The sequence below is a fragment of the Aquarana catesbeiana genome, linkage group LG02 (genome assembly GCF_042186555.1).
Source record: "Aquarana catesbeiana isolate 2022-GZ linkage group LG02, ASM4218655v1, whole genome shotgun sequence".
NCBI lineage: Eukaryota > Metazoa > Chordata > Amphibia > Anura > Ranidae > Aquarana > Aquarana catesbeiana.
This window is the reverse complement of record NC_133325.1, coordinates 94,644,653-94,662,826: the sequence shown is the minus strand read 5'-3', so window position 1 is coordinate 94,662,826 and position 18,174 is coordinate 94,644,653.

The window sequence follows — 18,174 nt, the reverse complement described above, 5'->3', positions numbered from 1 at the left end:
ATTTTTATCATTTTGTTCCCACAAATCGAGCTTTCTTTTGGTGGTTTTTGATCACCTCTGCCATTTTTATTTTTTGCTAAACAAATAAAAAAGACCTGAAAATTTTGAAAAAAATAAAAGTTTTGCTTTTGTTTCTGTTAAAAAAAATTGTAAATAAGTAAGTTTTCTCTTTCACTGATGGGCACTGATAAGGCGGCACTGACAGGCACTGATACGGCGGCACCGATGAGGTGGCACCAATGAGCGGGCACTGACGGGCACTGACGATGGGCACTGATATGCGGCACTGATGGGCACTGGTAGGTGGCACTGATGGGTGGCACTGATATGCAGCACTGATGGGCATTGATAGGCGGCACTGATGGGCACTCATGGGTGGCACTGATAGGCGACACTGATGGGCACTGAAAGGCAGCACTGCTGGGAACTGATGGGCACTGATAAGGTGCCACTGATAGGCGGCAATGATGGGCACTGATAGGCGGCACTGATGGGCACTGATAGGTGGCACTGCTGGGCACTGATGGGCATTGATACGTGGCACTGATGGGCACTGATACGCGGCACTGATATGAGGCACTGATAGACATCCCTGGTGTCAGCTGCAGTGGTAGGCATTGGAGTGGGCACTGATTGGCAGCTGCCTGGGCACAGATTGGCAGCTGCCTGGGCACATATTGGTATTTCCCTGGGGGTCTAGGGGGCATACCTGGTAGTCCAGTGTGGTGGTCATCCTGATGGACCTGGGCGGCTTCCCTGGTGGTCCTGGGTGGGATCCGAGGGGGGGCTGTGCTGATAAATAATCAGCACAGACCCCACCCGTCAGGAGAGCAGCCGATCGACTCTCCTCTACTCGCGTCTGTCAGACGCGAGTGAGGAAAAGCCTATCACCGGCTCTTCCTATTTACATCTTGATCAGCTGTGATTGGACATGGCTGATCACGTGGTAAAGAGTCTCCGTCAGAGACTCTTTACCTAGATTGAAGTTGCGGTGTGTCAGACTGACACACCGCAACAACGATTGCCACGATGCGCCTCTCCCACCGTTGACAAAAGTGATCTCACGGCGGATCCGCCGCAGAGACCACTTTTATCGTGAAGCGGCTTGCCCGCTGAAGAAGAGGATACCGGGGTTATGGCAGCTAGCTGCTGCAATAACAACGATATTCCTCTTCAAAGTAGCGATGTAAAACTGTGGCGGAGGTCCGTAAGTAGTTAAATAAATCTGAAATTACGAAATTCTAATAGTTTTTAAATCAAATTTGAACAGTTATGGAATTCTAATCGTTTTCAAATTTGAATTTCCGAAGAGAATAAAATAGAATAGAAAATAAAAGAATAGATGAGAAAAGCATATAATAGAATAGAAAATACAAGAATAGAATATAATAGAGTGAAACAGAACAGAATAGTAAATAAAAGAATATACAAAAAAAGAATAGAAAATAAAGGGATAGAATAGAAAATAAAAGAATAGAGTAAAACAAAACAAAATAGAATAGAAAATAAAAGAACATAACAAAGTAGAATAGAATAAAATAGATTATAGTCATCTTCTGAAATTAAAATTTTTAATAGAATACATTTGAATAGAATAGGAAAGAATATAATATAATAGAAAAGAATATAATAGAATACAAAAGAATAGCATAGAAAACAAAAGAATAGAATAGAAAAAAAAACAATAGAATAGATTGGAAAAAATATAACCATCTTCCAAAATTCGAATGTCGAATAAGATGAATTCAATTTAGAATGGGATTTGAATGGAATACGATCTGAATGCAATTCGATTGATTTGATTCAAATAAATGAAACAAATTCCGAGAACGAATTGAACAAATTTAACTAAACAAGTTTATGTAAAAAACAAAACTAAATGAATGTTTTTGTTCTGCACATGTCTAAGCACAAACTCCTGCATACATGCCTGAGCTAAGGGCAGATGGATTCCAGGAACTAAATGCTACATGAAACATCTGCCCAAAATGGCCATGACCATGAGATGCTAGTAGTAGTAATGAAAGCATAAAAGTTTGTCAAAAAACAACCTTCACATCACCTCAACATCAGATATATACACCATACATATTTACAGTTACAGCTAAACAAACCCTCACTCGTGCATGGAAATCTCCATCTCTTAATTTCTGAAGGATAAGAGCCATATACAATACATGGCTCATTTTTTAATGAAAAATTGGCCGCTACACTGGAGGACTTACATGATAAATATATTTCATTTGGCAACCGTGGCTCAACTATTCCCTCACCTCACTGCAGACTTCACAACTTCTCCATCTCTGAGACACCGATTACCCTCTCCACCTTTCTTTTTTGGTAGGCTGCAATGTATAACATTTTTGGTTTTGGGTTTAATACCACATCAAGAGTACAGACTCTGTGACCTATTTCCAAAGGCCCAGGAATCCTTTGAGATTTAGATGTTATCTTTGGTTGCTCCTCAATCTTGTGGGAAGCTGAGCAGTGGCTGAACGATGAATCAAATAGGTGATAATCGTTTACTTTACTTCAGTAAGGGAGTGTATGATTCTGTCAAGTTCCAGTCAAAATAGTTAGTATTATAAATGAATAGCTACTGAGAAAAAAAAATAAGAGCCAAGATGTTAAAGGCGCAGTCCAATTTTTGGAAAGCAATAATAAAATGCTTCCACATTCACAAAAGAAAAATTAGCATTAATTACATTTTTACATACAGGCCAGCAGAGCATTGCAATGGCAATAAGCAAATCACAGATACTACACACAGGCTCCTGTAGAAGGTCCCCCTAACCCCAGTTCCATACGGGAGTACTATATGAACCTACAATTATGAGGCTGAAGGAAGTAGTCAATGAACTACAAGTGCAATGACATTACTGTACTTGTGCTTCATTAAGCAGTCCCTCTGCTGCGGTGTCAGATGGGACCTGTCATCATACATTCACAGGTCCCTGTGAATGGATCTGCAAATGGCACAGCAGCACTGAATTCAATAGAAAACAGAATGCTGCATATAGAAGAACCACATGATTCAGGTGGGGGGGGGGGGAGTGTTTAACCGGTTCAATACCGGGCAATTTCACCCCCTTCCTTCCCAGGCCAATTTTTAGTTTTCAGCGCTGTCGCACTTTAAACGTCAATTGCGCGGTCGTGCGACGTTGTACCCAAAAGAAATTGACGTCCTTTTTTTCACCACAAATAGAGCTTTTTTTTGGTGGCATTTGATCGCCTCTGCGGTTTTTATTTTTTGCGCTATAAACAAAAGAAGAGCGACAATTTTGAAAAAAACACAATATTTTTTACTTTTTACTATAATAAATATCCCAATTTTTTTTTTTAAAAACACATTTTTTCCTCAGTTTTGGCCGATACGTATTCTTCTACATATTTTTGGTAAAAAAAATCGCAATAACCGTATATTGATTGGTTTGCGCAAAAGTTATAGCGTCTACAAAATACAGGATAGATTTATGGCATTTTTTAAAAAAAAAATTTTTTTTAATTTTTTTTAGCGGCGATCGCGATTTTTTTTGGTGACTGCGACATTATGGTGGACACATCGGACACTTTTGACACATTTTTGGGACCAATCACATTTATACAGCGATCAATGCTATAAAATTGCATTGATTACTGTGTAAATGTGACAGGCAGTGAAGGGGTTAACAACTAGGGGGCGCGGAGGGGTTAATATGTTTCCTAGGGAATGATTCTAACTGAAAGGGGAGGGGACGCACTAGGGGAGGAGACCGATCAGTGTTCCTCCGTTCTGGGAACACAGATCGCTCTCCTCAGAGATGACAGGCTGTGGATCTGTGTGTTTACACACACAGATCCACATGCCGGCCCGGTTAACGGGCAATCGCGGGTGCCCGGCAGACATCGCGGCCGCCGGGCACACGCACCGGGTCCCGAGGAACGCGGCGGGTGCGCGTGCGCGCTCCCGGCGGTGCACGCGCGCCCCCTAGACGGCCGGGTATCCCAGGACATCATATGACGTCCACCCAGGATGGGAGATCCCATCTGTGGACGTCATATGACTATGGGCGGGTAGGGAAGTGGTTAAGAAGGGGAGTTAGACATTTGGGTGTCTTTTCTTCTAGGTTACATTTTTTTTATGTAGCCCATAGACATTAATGAGTTTGTACCCCCATGCTCATTTAGGTAGGTAAGGTGGTATCTGGGAGTCATCTTATTATTAACCACTTCAATACAGGGCACTTAGACACCTTCCTGCCCAGACCAATTTTCAGCTTTCAGCGTTGTCGCAGTTTGAATGACAATTGCGCGGTCATGCTACACTGTGCCCAAACTAAATTTTTATCATTTTGTTCCCACAAATAGAGATTTCTTTTGGTGGTATTTGATCACCTCTGTGGTTTTTATTTTTTGCTAAACAAATAAAAAAAGACCGAAAATTTTGAAAAAAATAAAAGTTTTGCTTTTGTTTCTGTTAAAAAAAATTGTAAATAAGTAAGTTTTCTCTTTCACTGATGGGCACTGATAAGGCGGCACTGACAGGCACTGATACGGGGGCATCGATGAGGTGGCACCAATGAGCGGGAACTGACGGGCACTGACGATGGGCACTGATATGCGGCACTGATGGGCACTGGTAGGCGGCACTGATGGGTGGCACTGATATGCAGCACTGATGGGGCATTGATAGGTGGCACTGATGGGTGGCACTGGGCAGCACTGGTTGGCACTGATGGGCACTGATAGGCGACACTGATGGGCAATGAAAGGCGTCACTGCTGGGCACTGCTGGGCACTGATAGGGTGGTACTGATAGGCGGCACTGATGGGCACTGATAGGCGGCACTGATGGGCACTGATGGGCACTGATACGTGGCACTGATGGGCACTGATACGCGGCACTGATATGAGGCACTGATGGGCATCCCTGGTGGAACTGGCAGTGGTAGGCATTGAAGTGGGCACTGACTGGCAGCTGCCTGGGCACACAGTGGCATTTCCCTGGTGGTCTAGGGGCATACCTGGTGGTCCAGTGTGGATCGCTTCCCTGGTGGTCCTGGGCGGCTTCCCTGGTGGTCCTGGGTAGGATCCGAGGAGGGGCTGTGCTGATAAACAATCAGCACAGACCCCCCCTGTCAGGAGAGCAGCCGAACGGCTCTCCTCTACTCGCGTCTGTCAGACGCGAGTAAGGAAAAGCCGATCACCGGCTCTGCCTATTTACATCGTGATCAGCCGTGATTGGACACGGCTGATCACGTGGTAAAGAGTCTCCATCGGAGACTCTTTACCTAGATCGGTGTTGCGGGGTGTCAGACTGACACCCCGCAACAACGATCGCCGCGATGCGCGCCCCCGGGGGCGCACAGCGGCTCGATATTCCTGATCACACCATATGACGTCCGATCAGGAATATCAAACCACTTTGCCGCCGTCATTCTGTAATAGGGCGGGCGGCAAGTGGTTAAAGGGGGATAGCAGATTCCAGTAAGCTCCCCACACACAGACCCCCAGAACCATCTGCCAGGGTTGTGGGGAAGAGGCCATTGTCCTCATTGACATGGGGATAAGGTGCTTGGCAAGGTACCCCCCATGTTGAGGGCATGGGCCCTAGTATGGTTCAGTACATTCATCCTCCCCTTTCTTATCCTGCCAGGCTCAATACCAGACTGAAATGGTTTGGTATGTATTTTGGGGAGCTTAATTTTTTTTCATTCTTGCTGCAAGATGTGCTACAGCAAAAGTGAAATTTACAAAAGAAAGTTTACATTGACAAGAAATTATATTTCATGGTAAGGCCCTTTTAAAAATAGCACCTCTCCAAATGCCCCCCAAAAATGCATAGGAGAACCCTTTTGTACATTACAGAATCCCCCCCCCCCCCCCCGACATGTTATTTAGAAAAAAATTCTGCTGCTGAAAGGATTTTTTTTTTTTGCAGTGGTACATATTTCCCAGGACAGTGCCCATTCTCATGCTGTTGGGCATTTTTAAAATGACAGATTAGATTCAGGTTCTAAATTTTGACTTTTTTGAAGTTTGCAGAACAACGCCCAAATCAAACCCAGGGCAGTTCGGCTCACCCATAGTAACCTAAGGTTTTTGATGTGCAAGAACAGTGCAGATTGGCTTCCTAGAAAATATAATTTGAAACCCAGTATAAAAAAATTAAGTTTATGTAATACCAAAGCTGTTTAAAAAAAAAATGGATAAAATAAGAAAAGGTATTGACCCATGTTATGTTTTTATTTGCTGCCTGTGTCCTGTCACAGAGATTTTTATTCATTTCTTTTCTCAGAGACACAGAAGAAGGTGGAAATCAAAAGGTGGAAACTGAGAGGATATACCAGAAAGTTGCCAGCACAACAGGTTTTCAAATTGGAAGATTTCACAATTCTTACATGTTGGATTTCCCATTATTTTCAGTACTGGAGACAATGGTCACCAGGACAAACAAGTTGGTGAAGCTCCTTAGTGGGGACAGCAAAAAAAACCTGACAGAGACTCCAATTCCATTGACAGTCTATTGAACAAAAAATGTTTTGGCTGTACAGACTCTTTAACAATTCCTCTATCCAGTGGGGTCGCTAGGGGGTGGCTTCTGCGGCTATAGCCCGATCCTGGGGTCTATAGCCCCAAGTCTCTTACCAAGTGCAGCGGTGCTCTCTGAGATCTTTTTTCTTTTATAAGAGTAGCGGCCAGTGCCACCCACTCCATTGGAACTGGTGCCTGATGGAGTAATATGTTTGGGAGTGCAGCGCCCATTCTCAGAGGGCGGGGCTATCCAGCGCGGGTGAACTGAAGGCTGAAGAAGTCAACTAATCCCTGTCTGCAGCCGCTGCCGAGCCTTACACAGATACATGGTGCTTCACCAGCAGCAGCAAGTAGGCACTGTGATAGTCTCACCCAGGACAGAGGCTTTTGGAGGGGACTGAATGCTAGCCTCTTGCCTACCGGCTATGGGCCCTGGCATTTGAGGGAGCTATAAGCATTTAGGAAGATGTTCTGTTATGTAATGCAAAAGGACATTATTAAAAAGGCCATGGTGGTCTCTGCCAGTGTGGGACTCATAGCAGATGCTAATGTCATCAGCAAGCCACCTGTCTGGGGCCACCTACCATAATTTGTTTATTGTAAGTAGATCTGCTATTGTCTGAAGGAGTTCTGGGTTTATACTTATGAAAATGTGTATTATGTCTTCTGAGCTAGAAGACAGCAAGTCTGACCTGAAAGGTCAGACCTCTGAGTCACCTAAGCATAAATGTTAATTTATGTTTTGGTTACAGTTTGTATTTTTAGGCTAAAATGTTCAGGAGAGGGAACCTCCTTCTCAAGTCTATAAAAGCCTGTATTCTTGTTCAAATAAACAGTTCCAACTTTGCAGCCAAACGAGTCCTGCCTAGTTCTTGTTTGTAATATGCAGCTTTAATATCTAATATCTATATTCAGACTGGAGGAAGCGGTATATGACGGAAGCACTTAAGCGAAGTGTGGGACGTTCTGTTACATTGGTGGCAAGCAGTGGGACGCTTCCTGCAGTCTGGGACATCCAAACCTCCACCTGGATCCAAAGTCTGGATAGCAGGAGAAGAGAGGTACAGATACCAGCCGCCATGGAAGAGGAATTCGGAAAGAGGTTGTGAGTGATGCAGATACAGAACATGGGACCAGTGTCAGAGCAAGTCCTGCTGGGATGGTATGATTCTGTTCACTGGGAACTCTGGAAGGAAGTGCTAGCCCGTGAGCAGCAACACCAGGGAAAAATTCTCTCCTCCTACCAGGAAAGGTACTGGTCGCAGTACGAAGTGTGAATGGTGTATTGGGGAGACAACCGCACAATGAATGGAAAGATGAGTTAACCAGGCTGGTCCAGGTGGAGATGCAGTTGGACGAGAGCTACAGAGTCCTCAGCTGGTATGTAGCCCAAGTGTGCCTAGTGGACGACACCCCAACAGAAGGCTTTGGCTACCGCGGCCTGGGGCTGTTATTAGAGAGGCTGTCCGAGGACCCTGACTTTGGGAGCGATTTGGAGTGGCATTTGGAAGAAATCTTGGAATACAGAGAATGGATGCTGAATATCTCAGAAGTTCCCTGGGCACTAGAAAATTTTTAGTTTCCAGCCAATCAGGAATGGGAGCTGGAAATTGCCTACAGAAGGCTGTTAGATTCTGTTCATCAGCAAGTCTGGGCTCCCTTTGCCTGGGACTATCCAGAAGTACCAGCCGAGAGTCCTGAAATCCCAGCTGAAGAGTCTGCAATGTGGCAGAGTAACAGTGTGCTTTGCCCATCTCTGCCTGCAGATATGGATGGGGAGGTCTTATGGCAGATGCAGCAAGTGTTGACTGACCTTGATGATCCTGTTTCTGCACAGGATGGGCTTGGATGGAGGAATGCGTCTGTCCAGCAGCCGAGTAAAGGTATGGAAGATGGAGCAGCCGGCTCATCTTGCCATTTACAGTTCCAGAGCTCAGGAGAAGAGGAAGCCATCCTCATTGCCCAGCCACAGATCACAAAATGTATGGATTTAATTGACTTTTCATCGAAGAATGTTATGGATCACAAATCACCTGCCAAAGTGTTGGCACTGGGCCCAAGTGCCGCCAACCTGTGTCCTGGATTTTCAGCAGTTCCAGAGACTAGTGATTTGATCGACTTTTCTGCTGAGGAAGAACAACCAAGTGAGCCTCCAACAGAAGAGCTGGCATTAAGGCAGAACATCACTGAGCTCTGCCCAGCACCAACAGCAGCTTCACCTTCCCGAGAGAAGAGGCAGCCGGCCTTTCTCCCACAACAGTGACAGGAACATGGGATTTCCTGCCAGCAGCATCTGTGGAGTTACAAGAAACTTCTCCAGCTGAAGCGCTGACAACTGGACAGAGGGTCCAAGACCCCTGCTCCACACCTGTGGCAGTTCCGGAGGCCCTGGGTGAGGAGGCGACGGTGACTTCCGAGGAGCAGATCAGGATCCAGGGGGAGAAGGGAGAGGATGTTGTCGTCCTTGCTTCCCAACAGTCAGCCAGAGTGGAGGAAACTGTCTTCCCTCCGCAACAGTTACCCAGAGCGGATGATGTGAGAGCTGAAGTGCTAACAGGGCAGAATACTACTGGCCTCTGAACACAACAATCAACTCTGCAGGAACTCCAGGGAAAGAATGCAATCAGCACCTCACAACTGCAGCTTGAGCTGGTGTCCGTGGATGGGCCTGCAGTCTTCACTGACAGCAATCCAGCAAAAGGGCTGGCAACAGGACAGAGTGCTGCTGGCCTCTGCCTAACACCTACAGTGCCTCCACAGCTCCAGGGAGCTGGGGTGATCGACTCCTCTCCCCAGCAGACCGAGCCCGGACTGATGTAGTGATGCTTTCACTCCCAGCTGAATCGCTAGCAACAGGGCAGAGTGCTACCAACCTTTGCCCAGCACCGGAACAACTGTGGAGTTCCAGGGAGCCATGGAAGTCGGCCCCTCTCTCCAGCGACAAGCTGATGTAGTGAAGCTTCTACTTCCAGCTGAATTGCGGACAATAGGGAAGAGCGCCGCTGGCCTCTGCCTAGCACCTAGAGTACCTCCACAGCTTCAGGGAGCTGGGGTGATTGGCCCCTCTCCCCACCAACAGACCGAGCCCCGGACTGATGTAGTGATGCTTCTACTCCCATCTGAATCACTGGCAACAGGGCAGAGTGTTAGCAACCTCTGCCCAGCACCGGCAACAACTGTGGCGTTCAAGGGAACCAAGGCAGTTGGCCCATCTCGCCAGCGTCAAGCTGATGTAGTGAAGCTTCTATTCCCAGCTGAATCACTGGCAACAGGGCATAGTGCCGCTGACCTCTGCCTAGCACCTACAGTGCCTTAACAGCTTCAGGAAGCTGGGACAATCAGCCCCACTGCCCAGTAGCAAACTGTTGAAAACCCCCCAGCTGAAGCGCTAGCCGCCGGGCAGAGAGTCAATGACCTCTGCCCCACACCTACTGATGACAACTATTCCTTGCAGCCAAGAATGGGGATCGTGCAGACTGACTATGTGGGTTCACTCTGACTAATGCATGTCCATACTAGGTGGATGTCTGGGACCTTGTTAGTTGGCTTTTGATGGGGGAGAAATGTGATAGACTCACCCAGGATAGGGGCTTTTGGAGGGGACTGAATACTAGCCTCTTGCTTACCGACTATGGGCCCTGGCATTTGAGTGAGGTACAAACATTTAGGATGATGTTTTGTTATGTAATGCAAAAGGACATTATTAAAACAGCCATGATGTCTCTAACCAAGTTATAACCTATCTTACTATGCATGTTTATGTGTGTTTGATCGGGGTCACTGATCATATTGGATACTGCATCCTTGTTTCAACAGTTTTCTAATGAATATTTGAGTATAAACTTCTGTATGCTGTTTTAAAATTGAAATAAAAACTACTGGAACAAAAAAAAAGCCTATGATTGTCTCTGCCAGTGTGGGACTCGTAGCAGAAGCTGATGTCATCAGCAAGCCACCTGTCTGGGCCCCCCTACCATAATGTGTTTATTGTAAGTAGGTCTGCTATTGTCTGAAGGAGTTTTGTGTTTATACTTATGATCATTTGTATTGTGTCTTCTGAGCTAGAAGACGGCAAGTCTGACCTAAACTTTCTCAGTTGGAATGACGCACAGATGTTGATAGATGTGGGGAGAATTTACTAAAGGCAAATAGACTGTACTTTGCAAAGTGCGGTTGCACTCTGCACGTGCAGTTGCTCCAGAGCTTAGTAAATGAGCAAAAGCTCTGCTAACTTCTATCATCCAAACATGTGCAAGCAAAAATGCAGTTTTTTTTAAATTTTCTTTGCATGCGATTGGGTATTCTTTGCAAAGTGAAGGTTTACCTCATTTACTGAGTCTAAAATACTTAGTCTAAAATGCTGTTGTCTGTGGTGGGTGGTGTCAGGCAGCTGTATACTGCTATCTCTGGCACAGTAACCTCAGTTGCCAGCACCTATATTTGTGTTGTGATTCCAAGTGCACCCATGACTTTTACAATGGGTTTTGCACACCTTGGTGCTCATTTCTGTGCCCACCTCTGATGGTCCCCATGTGTAGTAGCTGCTGCATCAGGATTACAATGCCAAGCTGACCAGGACACTCATTAAACAAGGACATGGCTGTCAGTTCTGCAAGAGTGATTTCATCCCTCCCTCCTTTTCTTCTCACAGACATGACAGAGGAGAGACAGCCTACTCTGCCCTTTCCTCTAATTATTCATTAGCAGAATGAACTCAGCCAATCAAGGGAAGACAGTGGGAGAAAGGAACTGTGTGATATGAAGTCTCAGCAGCCTGACTGATTTTAAAAGTGACAGGACTGCAAATCTCAGGCTGCACTGGAGAGAGTCAAGAGAATTGTGGGAGAGACTATAAAAGTACATGACGGACTAGGCCCAAGTCTCTTTGTTTCCCGGATCCCCTCAGCTGTGAGAGGGGGATGGCGGCTTACCACGCGATGTACCACGTTCCAACCGGGATGAGAGGGGCCTGGCTCTGTTTGCTGTTCATCTGACATCCATCCAGCACCACTCCATCCGGTCACCTGCCAACCTGTGTACTGAGCTTCACTTCGGGAGATCGATACAGTGGATCTGCTGCACCAGTGTCGCTGCATGAGCTACTGTCCGGAAGGCATCGAAGCGGCCTGGTCGTTGGTGTTACCCACCTTTACAAACCCTTTCTCACGGTTTCACTGGGACACTTTGCACAGACATCCCTACCATAGGAATACTTTACTGAACCTACTTTGAACACTGTGCAGAGACACCTTTAGCTTTCCTCATTTCAAGAAACCTATCACTTGCTACTACACTTTATTGGATAAAAGTTAATGAGCTCCTCCATGCCAGTGGAGACCATCAGATCTGCAACGAGGACATTACTGTCATTGCTGCTATAAGGGCCCTTATACCATTACTTTTAAGTCAAACCTCTCATTAGAGTCAATGGTTAATAGTTTGGCCTGGGGTTCCCCTTTAGTATTGTTAATAACTACAAGTACTTTTTTATTGCAAGTAATAGTTTTGAAGAAGGTCGTTACGGATTATCTGTCACTGACTGCATTTATGCTGTCTATTTGCATATTTGTTTGAGCACTATAAAAATCACTTCAACCAAATCCTGGTTATTTGTCCGGGATTTGGCTGACCAATACCATTTTAAGTTCTTGTTGCCTAAGTAAATGGAAAAAAACATTAATACTTGAACTGTGTCAGTGTGTCTATTAATCACATTGCCAGGTGTGCCAGAGGGGCTGAGGCCATTCCTGGGGTTGAGAGGCAGAGTGGTATTCTATTAATCACATTGCCAGGTGTGCCAGAGGGGCTGAGGCCATTCCTGGGGTTGAGAGGCAGAGTTAATGGCTGAACAAATTTAAGCAGCTCCTTCAGGGTTATCGCTACACATGCATAGAATATTTACTAGGTTAGAACTAGTATTCAGCAGATGTTTCAGTCTGAAGGTACACTCTAGATAACTTTCTCCCATTAAAATACAGTGGATGCCACAATTCCTTCCACACCAATACCCTCCACATCACAACTTCCTTGGTGTGCTATTACACATGTGAGAATTTGCATAGTTAATCATGATTAAGCACAGGATGAATGTGTGAAATGCGTCTATGTGACTCTATGTTGGTGTCTTTGGTGTTACCACAGTGATCAATAAAAAGGCAATTGGTACCTCTGGATGTGCAGTCGTTTTTTTTTTTTTTCAAGGATATTGGCTATCAGAATAAGTCTTTGCTTGGGCCAGCTTATAGACCAAGACCTTGCAAGGACCAACTAAGCTTTGTGCCCTCCGGACAGGTGGGAGATAATGTCAGATGCATAATCCAATTTTTTCATGCCACCTATTCCAAATTCCTAGAAACAATGTTGCTCTCCCTTGGCATGCAGAAAGCCTTCCACACACTATCATGACAATATGTGCTCTTTGTTCTCTAAAAATGGGGTGTTAGGGATGATTTCAGGGCTTGGATTACAGCCCTCTCTGCTCAACCATCCACCTCAATAGAATTTAGCTCCAATTCATTTCCCATATACTGGGGCTACTACTTTACAATATTTGGGCATACATATTACCCACTGTTTTGATTCTTTATTTAAAGCAAATGCTAGCTGCTTGGTGCAGTCTCCCCATATCATGGTTTGAATGAAAGCACACCACCAAAATTACTTTTTTTTCCAAAGCTACCATAGTACTTTGGGGACTTACCAATACCTGGTTGTATAGAACAAAGAAGTTCCCTTCACTTTATCTGGCACACCCATAGACCAAGCCTAGCTGCATATTTTCTTTGCCAACACAAACTGTCCAGCAGATGAAGTGTCCCTGATCTGAAGAAATACTACACCACAGCTTAGCACCTCTACATTTACTCCATACCACCCATTAACTACAGTTCCTGTATCGATACATTTGAACATTATTTCAGCTCACCAATTTGATATACCTAAACCTACAGCTATACTTAATAACACTTATTTTATCTTCCTCAAAATATGATCTCCTTGGTTGGAGCACAACCACAAACCCCATATTTGAGTAATGACATCGCATATACCAGCAGGACTCCATATTTTCTACCTGCCCCCCACCCTACTGGACAACACCCTGTAGCTTGTAATGTCACTTCTCCATAACCCTGACCATTACTAGCCCTTAATACCCCCCCCCCCTTCTCTTCTACATCAAGATCCCCCCATACTTTCCTTTTCCCCTCCCTTCATCATTTTTCCAGTCTTTCTTCCATTAACCCCCCTTGTTCCCCTTCCTTTCTGCTACTTGTAGGTAATCAAGACCCTGATAATCCTCTTCATAAGCTTCATAGTGCCTAGCCTAACCCTAAAGGGCTTCAGGCAGCTAACAATACTCCTTGAAAATCTTGTTAATTGATGCTCTATAATTTATATATGCACCCTGTTGTCATTTTGCCTACCTTTCCTTTCCTGTTCCCCATTTACTGTAATTGTATCTTAAACTTCTGCACCTTGAACCCGCTTTAACACTTCTTTTCTGTGTAAAATGTTGAATTGCTGTAAACTTTGATAAAACTCAATAAAAAGTATGTGAAAGAAAGAAGTGTGTGTGAGGTCTAATGCTTTCATATTATTACAAATTACATTCTTTTCGCAAATTCTACCTTTCATTTCCCTCGCTAAAGGATAGGAGGAAGGATTTGATTGGTTGCTACGAACAAAATACATAGTTCTTTCTTCACTTTCTCTCATGCTGAATACCTTTTTTAAATTAGTGTTTATAGAAAGAAAAATTAAAAAGTCACACTTGCTAATCTCTGTTCATCCATAAAAGCACTGAACTGTCAGTCCAGATGGTTAAAATTGTAGGGTAAATCTCATATATTCCATTCTAGGAACTGTATACTCCCCATGGTGCTCTGACCAATACACACTCCGAAATTCAAGTATACAAAAGAAGAAAGGTCCTGCGCTCGACATCGCGCAAAACCCTTTTTTATTGTTGTCTTAAACAAAACAATTCAAAATGCAGAAAAAGCCAGCATATATTCCAGCAGCTGCTTGACAAGTACATTTGCTTTTTCAAGGTAGTAAGATTACAGTTGATAAACTACATGTCTTATGGCAACATTAATGTAAATCTTCAACAGTGGTCAGTTCTTTAACAGTGGAAAGCTGTTAATACATTACATGCCTAAAGAAATTGTTCCTGATGTCCAAAAAAAATAAATAAATCATTTCATTCTCCTATCCTGCATAGTAGTAAGCTAATTTGTAATTACTCCAGTACTTAACAGTGCTGTAAATATTTTTTTTTTTTCAAATATATATTTTATTATTTTCAAAGGAATAGGGCAAAGCCCGGAAAATACATAACAGTAGGGGGGGGGGGTTGCCGCCTCCCGATATTGCATCATAGCTATACATAGTACATCTTGAAAATTTTTTAAACATATAAATGTTGTTCTAAGATATTATTATCGGTCTATACATAGTTCCCATAATGCTACATCTCAGCATTTCAATTACTGTGAGTATGTAAATCAATCTACAGTTGAGAGTTCCGTTTTCTGTCATTACAATAGAATATAGACTGAAATATTTCACCCGGAGGGCAGCAACCTGAGTATAGCATAGAAGAATAGAAAAGTATATAGAAGAAAAAAGAAAAGGGAGGAAAGAGAGAAGTCGGGAAGGGAGGGTTGGGGGGGGAAGCAGGGGGGGAGGAGGGACGGGTCATTGGGGTATTATAGGGACGAGCTGGGGTCATTCCGTTCCATAAGCTTACTTCCTTACACTGGATCTTGTTAATTCAGGTTCCCAAAGAGGGTTTTGCCTTCTTCTGAATATTTGAACATATTCCAGAGTGTCCAGGTTTTCTGATAAACTGTTTGTCTGTTTTGGGCTGTCATTATTAAGTCTTCCATTTTATTTATGTCTTCTACTTTTCGTAGCCACATTGATATAGTAGGTGGGGATTGTTGTTTCCATAGCATGGGTATGCAGGATTTGGCTGCATTTGTGAGGTGTCTTAATATGGATTTTTTATAAGATTTGAGCGGTATGGGGGAAACGTGTAGTAGAAAAAATGCTGGGTCATTTGGGATCTGGAAGTCTGTAAATTTCTGGGAGATGGATCTCACTGCAGTCCAGAAATTTGTCAGCCGGGGACAAGACCAGAACACGTGTAACATCGTACCTACCTCCCTCTGACATCGCCAGCAATGGTTAGAGGAGTCAGTAAACATCGTGTGTAAACGACTAGGGGTTAAATACCACCTCGTCAGAATTTTGAAATTTGTCTCCTGTATTTTAGTGCAGATGGATGATTTAAGGGAGAGGACTATCATGTTCTGTTTCTGAACTGCAGTGAAAGTACAGTGAAGGTCTGTTTCCCACTTTGTAATGCATGGGAGGGAAGGTGGTTGTGTAGGTGTGTTTAATAGAGTATACATCTTGGATAGTACTTGTGTGATCGGTTCTGTGTCTGAGCATATTTCTTCGAATGAAGTCAAGGGCCTAGTATATGATCGAGGGTTCGAAATTGTTTGGAGGAAGTGGTGAATTTGAACTGCATTCCAGAATACAAGTGTAAACGGACCTGTTGGGTCCATTAGTTCTGCAATGGAGGGCCATCTGTCTTGTTTTACAAACTGCGACGCCCTAACACAGTTAGAGTCTCTTAGTGTCTGAAATGGTCCTGATCCTATCCCAGTGGGAAATTTGGGGTTTCCTAAAATCGGAGTGAAAGGTGAATCTGTGGTCGTCAGTGAGGTTTGCAACGTGGCTTGAAGGCATTGTTTTAAAGTGTTACTTATGAAAGGGTGGGCTTTCAATTCCAACGGAAGTGAGTCGTAGCACCACATTGCCGAGTGCAATGGTATTTGTGTTTGATGTTGTTCCATTTGTGCCCATAGTTTGTATTCCTTATGTTTGTGCCAGTCTATCATTCTGCCTAAATGAGTTGCAAGGTAGTATTTTCGAACGTCTGGGAGTGCTATCCCTCCATAATGTTTAGGCTTAGTTAATTGTGATCTAGGGATTCGGGGTTTCTTGTGTGCCCAGACAAAGCGGGTGAAAAGAGTTTGTACTCGTTTGAGGTATGTGGGGGGGATTTTGATTGGCAGGGCTTGGAAGAGGTATAAAAATTTAGGTAATATACACATTTTGATTAGATTACACCACCCAAACCAGGAGTGTAGGCCCGTATTCCAATCCTCCAGTAGTATTCTGGTTTTGATTAGTAAAGGGGGAAAATTGCTGTCAAAAATTAGTGTTGGATCTATTGGTATCTTCGTACCTAAGTAAGTCAAGGCGGAGGTGGTCCACTTAAACCTGAAGTTGGATTGTAAATTTGTGAGGTCGTTGGTTGGAATAGAAATACCCATAGCTTCTGATTTTGAGAAATTGATTTTTAAATTTGACAGCTTCCCATATAGTTCGAATTCCTTTAGGAGGTTGGGTAGGGACACTACTGGGTTGATAAGTGAAAAGAGTAAGTCGTCCGTGTAGGCAGATAACTTGTGTTGTAAGGGGCCCAGTGGGATTCGGTGTATGTCAGGATTTAGTCTAATTTTGGACAAAAATGGTTCGAGAGAAAGGGCAAATAGGAGAGGAGATAGGGGGCATCCCTGTCTTGTCCCGTTAGTAATCGGGAAGGAATCTGACAGGACTCCGTTCGCTTTTACTTGCGCTGTGGGAGTGGAATAGATACTAGCTATCCGGTTGAGCATCACCTCTCCTAGGCCTATGTGTCTGAGTACTGCGTTCATGAATGGCCAGCTGACACGGTCAAAGGCCTTTTCTGCGTCAGTATTGAGAAAGACACAAGGGGTCTTCCTGGATCCGGTGATATATAACAGATTCAGCACTTTTGTAGTGCTGTCTCTAGCTTCTCTAGAGGGGATAAATCCCACTTGGTCCAGATGAATGAGTTGTTGGAGGTGACGCGCCAACCGGACAGCCAGGGCCTTAGTGAATATTTTAAGGTCTAGATTTAACAGGGATATGGGTCTGTAGCTGCCACATGCCGCCGGGTCCTTTCCCTCTTTATGGATTACAGAAATATGCGCACTCAGTGTCTCCCTAGCAAAGAGTGCACCTGCTCCAGTCTTATTAAACAGTGTAACCATACGGGGCCCCAGTATTGGAAAAAGAGTTTTGTAATATTGTAGCGTGTAGCCATCCGGGCCTGGGGCTTTACCTGGTTTCATTGTCTTTATGGCGCTCTGAATTTCTGTTAGGGTAATGGGTGAGTCTAGTTCTGTTCTAATCTCCTGGGTGAGGGTTGACATTTGGGAGGATGTAATGTATTCCTCTATCATGTTCTCGGGTGGGGTTTCCTGCGATAGATTGCATAGCTTAGAATAGAACTGTTTGAATTCTTCAGTTATGTGCGCAGGTAGGGTTACTTTTTCTCCCCCTGGCGTGTTGATATGTGGGATATAAGTCGCTAATTTGTGACTTCTCACAGTGTTGGCTAATGATTTCCCACATTTATCCCCTGACTCATATGTCGTCTTGCGGCAGCGTTGTAGGGCTGCTTTTGCCATATAATGTAGGAGATCAGTGATCTGCCTTCGGAGGGTTTACAGTTGTGTTTCAGACGACTGAGTAGGGGCATGTTTATGTTTGGCTTCTAAAATAGCAAGTTCCTGTAAAAGCTGTGTCAGTATTTCATTTCTCTCTTTTTTGATA